Here is a 7,096-nt window from a genome sequence, read left to right as displayed (position 1 = left end):
TATGGCGTAGTGGTAAACACATTGTATGTGTATACTGGATTAGTTGCCTTCATATACATATAAGTTTCACAGTTTAACTCGGCGGGCCAGTGGCGCAATGGATAACGCGTCTGACTACGGATCAGAAGATTCTAGGTTCGACTCCTGGCTGGCTCGAGGGTTTTTTTTGTTTAACGTCAATAAAAATACTATGGTACCGTTTAATCAATATCATACCTAATAATTGTATCAGTAGTATAAACATATACATTACAATAGCCTACTATGAAAACATAGATTACAAAAAATATATATTTTCAAATAAGTTCCGGAAATTAACTTTTTTTTTTTTTTTTTTGTTAAATACTAAAGTGATATTAAGTGGACTCACTGTAGGCGTGTGTTTATCAACGGACTCTCAAAGCCCCTAGCCTAGTATGAGACAGTCTAATGATCGGACAATAAGCGTAAACCCAGTAAAGTGTACTTCCAGTCACAGACAAAAGTATTGGCACCTTATGCTTATAACAATTCAAGGTACAGTTACATATTAGGAATGCACATTTAGTAAGGGTTAAGTGCTTTTTAATAAAATAAAAAGCAAAATACACATGTTCTAGTAATTTAACAAATAATCTTTATAATATGTTGTATTTTAATGACAAAAGTATTGGCACCCCTGCTTTAGCATTTTGTGCATCCTCCTTTTGCTTTTATTATTGGTTTCAGACATTTCTGATGTTCTTAACCAATCACTTGAAATCTGGGACCATTCTTGCATATTTTCTTCACTTCAGATCAGTGGCACTGGAACAATTTTTATAGTGGGGGTGGTGAAAGCCATTGAACAAAACTGTAACCCCTGTAATACGATGGAAGTAGGTCTTCTCTCTGTTGCTCCCATCCCTTCCTGCTCTGCTGACCCTCTGTCACCTTCTGTCAAAACCTCTGTTCTCTCCCCTCATCTGTCTTTTCCTCAGCTGCTCTCTTGCACCTCCCCTCTATTGTTGTTCTGCCAACTCTGTAGATTGCTCTTTCTGTACCTCCACCATGTTCTCCTCCCTCACCTCCTGCCTTGACTCCCTTTGCCCTGCCTTTGACCTGCCTGCCCCTCCCCTGCCCCTCCCCTGCCCCTGCCCCAGCCCTGCCCCAGCCTTGGCTTTCGTCCGTGCTCCACTTGGATTGTACCAAACTGCGCTCTGCTGAGCGAGCGGTACATCGCCATCTCTCTGCTTTCCTGTCAACTCTCTGCTCGACCCCCTCCAATCTGGTTTTCGCCTGACACACCACTGAAACTGCTCTTCTCTCAGTCACTAACTCTCTACCCGTGCCACCACCCTCTCTTCTGTCCTAATTCTCCTTGACCTCTCTGCTGCTTTTGACATAGTCAACCACTCTGTTCTCCTGTCCTCCCTTGAGACCTGGGACTCTCCGGTACTGCTCTTGCCTGGTTCTTCTCCTACCTCTCTGATGATATGTACAGGGTGTCTTGGCGTGGCTCACCCTCTGCCTCTTGTTCTCTTTTGACAGGTGTCCCCCAAGGCTCAGTCCTGGGACCCCTCTTATTTTCTCTCTATACCCGCTGACTGGGTCCCCTCCTCTCCAACCGTGGCTTCTCGTAGCATTTCTATGATGATGACGTCCAGAGCTGCTTCTCCTTTCCCCCCTCCGACTCCGACATTTTCTTCTGTAGCTCTACCTGCCTCGCGGCCATCTCTTCCAAAGCCCATTCCACCTTATGTATCTTGTACTTGATTTTAATCTTAAGACATCCATATTAACATTTTTGGTAACTGCTCTTATTTGAAATTGTTCTTATCCATTTATCATACTTACTATGTGCTCTTAATGGACTTTACCTGTTAAGCAAATATTTCTACTATAAGTTAACTGCTCATAGGCAAACTCGCTCTTAAATGTAATTATTTACTATATTCTTAACTTTGCTCTTGTTTCAATTTGATCTTATTTTCTACTGATTTTATTGTACTTTATAACTGCTCTTAACTGTAATGTGATTTTCTGCACTGTGATATTTTGAAAGGTGATACTTCATATTGTGATATTTTGTAATAACTGTAAGTTGCCCTGGATAAAGGTGTCAATAGACAAATAAATAAATATATAAATAAATAAATACATATTGGATTGAGATCCAGTGATTGCGAAGGCCATTCCAGAAGTTTTATCTCCGTTTTCATCACAAACTCCAGAGCTGAGTTAACAATATGCTTCGGATCATTGTTGTATTACCAATCAGCCTACGAGCAGATGGTATTGTACTTTGTAGAATGTTTTGATATTTGGCTGTGTTCATTCAGTCTTTAATCACACAAATGTCTCCAGTCCTCGAACTGCTAAAACACTCCCATATTGTGATCAAACCACTCCATATTTAACTTTAGGTACAAGGTTTTCTTTCATAAAAGTTTTCCACTTCTTTTTCCCCCAAACATACTGTGGTTCATTTTTTGGGAAACGTTCTATTTTAGTTTCATCGGTCCAGATAATTTTGTTGAAGAATGATTCAGATCCCTGTTAATAGTTTTTGGAACAAGACAGTTTGTTTATGATAGCACTGAAAACTCAGGTCGCTCCCTTGTAAGGTGGAGTGGAGAAACTTCCTGTGCGCTGGACCCATAGGAATGTGGAATCCGCGTTCCTTCGGACCAGTGTGATAAACCAGTACAGCAGACGCCAGTGTCTTGTTCTCTACCTGCCAAGATGCCTTGCTTTCTCGATGGAAGCGCTGCAGCAATTCCACAACCGCTGGTCCAAGGGAATGGTCAGGGGAGGTGGGGTCTGCTTTTGAAGGAAGGAGCCACTTTCCCATGAGGCCATGACATAATTGCATCATGATCCTCCTCAGCAAGCTGAAATCCGTCCTGTAACATCCAGGGCGACCACCGGTACAGACGGGGTCAGCTCCGGGGCAGCCGTTATCGGCTGAGCTGGGGCCACAGAAAGGGCTTGAGCCTGCTGCCTGGACAGGGGCTCCCAACACCGCGTATGGCTCAGCCGTGCATTGAAGCACTCAGGCACCAAGGGTGCAGATGCAATGAGGACACTAAGTGAGGTGGAGTACAGTACTGATGCATCGAAGCATCAGGGGCACCGAGTGCAGGTGTTATTGACATGCTGTGGCGCTAAGCACCGAGGCATGGTATCTAAACACCGAGGCCCCTGTAGCACTGAGAGGTGACAAGCCTTAATCGGGTGAAATCAACACAACCTAGGGTAGCGTATAGCGGAAACCGAGGTGGATACACGGGCTCGAGTGGCTGCGGTAGGCAATCAGGAGAGCAGTACAGGGGAGCGCACGGTTTGGCACCATGGTGCAGAGCCCCGTTAACCTGGTCCTGGACCGCATGCAGTTACACAGCATGGCAGTGCATAGCGTATGCCAGAGTGGAGCACAGGCTCAAGGATGTTAGGCAGGAATAAAAGTGTACTGCTTTTTTAACTGCAAAGGCAGTAATAGGAATACAGCCTTATACACACAGCCATTCAGGTATGGAAGAAACACATTCACCATGCCAGGCAGGTGACCAAGCCCGCCCAGTAGGCGGGCTAAAATAAGCCTGCTGATTCAACTCAACAGCAACCCTGCAGAGCTGGGTCCCGGTGGAGGAAAATTACGCTGCGATTACTTTTTCTTTTTAAACTGCAAGGCAGTAAAGAAAAACACATATACACACTCACACACAGCAGCAAGTTGTGAGGTTAAAATAGCAGTCACAGCAGCAGGGCGTGCAACTGTTTTTGTTTTTGTAAACAGCGCGCCAAGTAGGCTGGCTGAGGCGGATTCAACTCAACAGCGGGACACAGCACAGCTGGGTTCCCATGGAAGAATTGCGCTTATTATTGCTTATTTCAGTAACGAAACGAGCACACACACACACACCACAGCAAGCTGTGTGGGTAAAAAAATAACAGTTACCACGACAACGCAGGTAACTGATTTTGTCTTGTTTTCCCAGCCCACCGAATAAGCGGGTTGAAACAAGCCGCCGTATGCAACCTAACAGCGGGGCTTAGCAGAGCGGGGTCCCACTGGAAATCATACTATATTTTCTTTTTAAACTGGAAGGCAGTAAAAAGAAAAAAACACACACAACAGCAAGGTTGTGCGGGCATATTAGCAGTTTTAAAAACAGCGCGTCGATTAGGCGGACTGAAAGAAGCCGGCGTAAGCCACTCAACGGGGCCAGCAGAGCTGGGTGCCGGTGGAAGAATAACGCTTGTATTATTTTTGTTTCTAAACTGCAAAGCAATAAAGAAACAAATACATACACACTTCACAGCAAGCTGTGTGGGTAAAAATAACAGTTACCACGGTAATGCGGGAACTGATTTTGTTTTGTTTTTACCAGCCCACCGAGTAGGCGGGCTAAAAGAAGCTGGCGTAAACAACTCAACAGCGAGGCGCGGCAGAGCTGGGTCCCGCTGGAGGAATCGCGCTTGTAAGGCAGTGAAATAAAACCACACATGTGCACACAAAAGCAAGCTGTGAGGGTAATACAACAGACACAGCGGCAACGCAGGTGAACTGAAATGTTTTAAGCCCATAGAGAGGGCGGGCTGAGGCAGTCCAGCAGAGTAAACTCTACAGCGGGGCACGGCAAAGCCGGGGTCTGGTGGAGGATCACGCGTCTCTTTCTCTTTTTAAACTGCAATTGCAGAGCGCTGTAAGGTTTTAAGCAGACTGCAATCACAAAGCGATACAGGCTGTTACACTGAAAAAGAGTAAGGACAGCACAGTAACTGGACAGAGGTGTCTAGCCTGGACTACCTGCAGTCACAGGACCGGGGCACGAAGCCTACAGCGGAATGGAGCACCGTCTACAGGCAGAGGGCAACGAGGCACCTCGTGCATTGAGCACCCGAGGGCGCTAGCGCACTGACCTACCAGACAGCTGTCTACCGAGCACCATGCCCACAGAGTACCGTAAGCACTACGTGCAGGCCGTACAGTGATGGGACCCCGACATGGGCCTGTCTTTGTGAACACTGGTAAGTGTTAACGTAGTGCTTACGCCCACTAGTGTTACAGCAAGGGTATTAACACTGCACACCATGCTCTAAGTACCGTGGGCACCTTGAGCGCCGCGTACTGTGCGACACCTTAAGAGCACTAATGTAGTACCAGTTTACGTGAGCACCAGGCACTACGTGTGCCGTGTATGCTGAGCCCCGTGGACAACGAGTACACTGTTTACACTGGGTACTGTGCAGCACTGTGATCTATATGCTAGGTTGAGCAGTGCCTACGCAACTAGAGCAACGTACACCACATGCACTGCTTGCACTGTGAGTCCCAAGCGCCGTGTGTACCAGGTACCGTACACTACGTGAACTGTGTACCATGTGTAATCATACTAGAGTGGTAGAGGTATCAGCATGTGTGCACACATTTGCTGTGCGAAACGAGCACCACGCACATCGAGTACTGAGGGCACTAAGTGCACCGCCTACCGTGCAGCGCTGTTGTGCACTACCACTGAGGCACTGGGCTGTGTGTCGCTTATACTAAGCACCTGTGCTCCGAGATGATAGTATCACAGGCCGCTACACAATGAGCATAACATCACAATGTGTATAACGTGGTGTTAGAACACTGGCCCAAGTATAAAAGTGTCTTTGTTAGATGTCCTCTAGCATGTTACCTAATTAACCTTTTGTCACCAATTATTGTTAACAGGTGAGGGTCCGTGATTACTATAAATATAGGTAACATAGGCACAAGTTTGTCATTCCTGAAAGTAAGGGAGCAGAAAATGGCAAAATATGCTCAGTTAAGCAAAGAAAGATTACAGTCTGTAATTACTTTAAGAAATGAAGGTCAATGTTTAAGACAAATCGCAAGAACTTTGCAAGTGTCTGTAACTGCTGTGGCCAAGACCATCAAACGAGTTGAAGAAACTGGCACTCATGAGGACTGAACAAGGTCAGGCAGGCCAAGGGTGACCTCAGCATCAGAGAACAAGTTCATTCAAGTCACAAGTCTGCGAGACCGGTGATTAACTGCCCCTGAAATACAAGCTCAGCTAAATGCTACTAGAAGTACAGATGTTTCAACATCAACTGTTCAGAGAAGATTGCGTGAAGCTGGCCTAACTAGAAGAATTACTGACAAGAATTATTGACATAGTTGGTGATCTTTACCAAGTCCATGGCAAGCTCAACCAGCATGGCTATCATAGCATACTTCAGAGGCATTCCATTCCATCAGGATTACGGCTAGTTGGGCAGTCCTTCATTCTTCAGCAAGACAATAACCTGAAACACACCTCAAAGTTGTGCAAGAACTATCTGGCGAAGAAGGAAAGTGAAGGACAACTCAATCTAATGACCTGGCCAGACCAGTTTCCAGACCTCAATCCCATAGAACTTGTATGGGACGAACGGGACAGAAGAGTCAAAGCAAAGCTACCCACAAGTGCACTAAATCTCTGGGAACTGCTGAGGAAGAGCTGGGAAGACATGTCAGGTGATTTCCTGCTGAAACTTGTTAACCGAATGCCTCGTGTTTGTGAGGCTGTTATTAAGGCAAGGGGTGGCTATTTTGAGACAATTTTCAATTTTCTTGAACATTGCTTTGAAACTCTATGTTTTGTACATTGTAACACGTGTTTTCATTTTCAAGTATTTACAGAAACATATATGACGTAAAACATTGTCAATTATGAAAAAAACCTAGTTTCCGACATTTTTCTGAACAAAAACCATGATGCGTTTTGACACAATGTGTCGTTGTAAGGTAATTAATTACTACCCTATACTTAATATAAGAATTCAGGAAATAAATTGTAAATACAACCATTTAGTGAACATTAACCACAAAATAATACAACCAAGACTAAAATACACTATTTCTGGTAGTTTAACAATCTTTATAATTTTTTTTTAAAAAAGCATGTTATTAGACTCTCACATCAGTTTTACAAGGAGGCACAAGAAAAGGCTGAAGCAGACACCAGGATCCTGTTTTTGTGAAATCTCTTTGAATTCATGATCCTAAGATGTTTTTCTTGAGTTACCATGAAGACAATAGAGGACACGTGACAGTACAACTTCAGTTATATAGCTCTGTTTTTTTGCAAGAATTGTTTTTTTG

The 7,096-nt window shown here is 44.7% G+C and overlaps 1 non-coding gene across 1 annotated transcript; it reads left to right on the top strand.

Moving 5' to 3' along the window:
* The first annotated feature begins 83 nt into the window (after nucleotides 1–83).
* On the top strand, nucleotides 84–156 carry trnar-acg. Its single transcript has one exon. It is a non-coding gene; the product is annotated as a tRNA-Arg (tRNA).
* The last annotated feature ends 6,940 nt before the right edge of the window (nucleotides 157–7,096 follow it).

This window comes from Polyodon spathula, chromosome 4 (genome assembly GCF_017654505.1).
Source record: "Polyodon spathula isolate WHYD16114869_AA chromosome 4, ASM1765450v1, whole genome shotgun sequence".
Taxonomy (NCBI): Eukaryota; Metazoa; Chordata; class Actinopteri; order Acipenseriformes; family Polyodontidae; genus Polyodon; species Polyodon spathula.
Note: the sequence above shows the minus strand (reverse complement) of the source record. Positions and strands in the feature narration are given on the sequence as shown.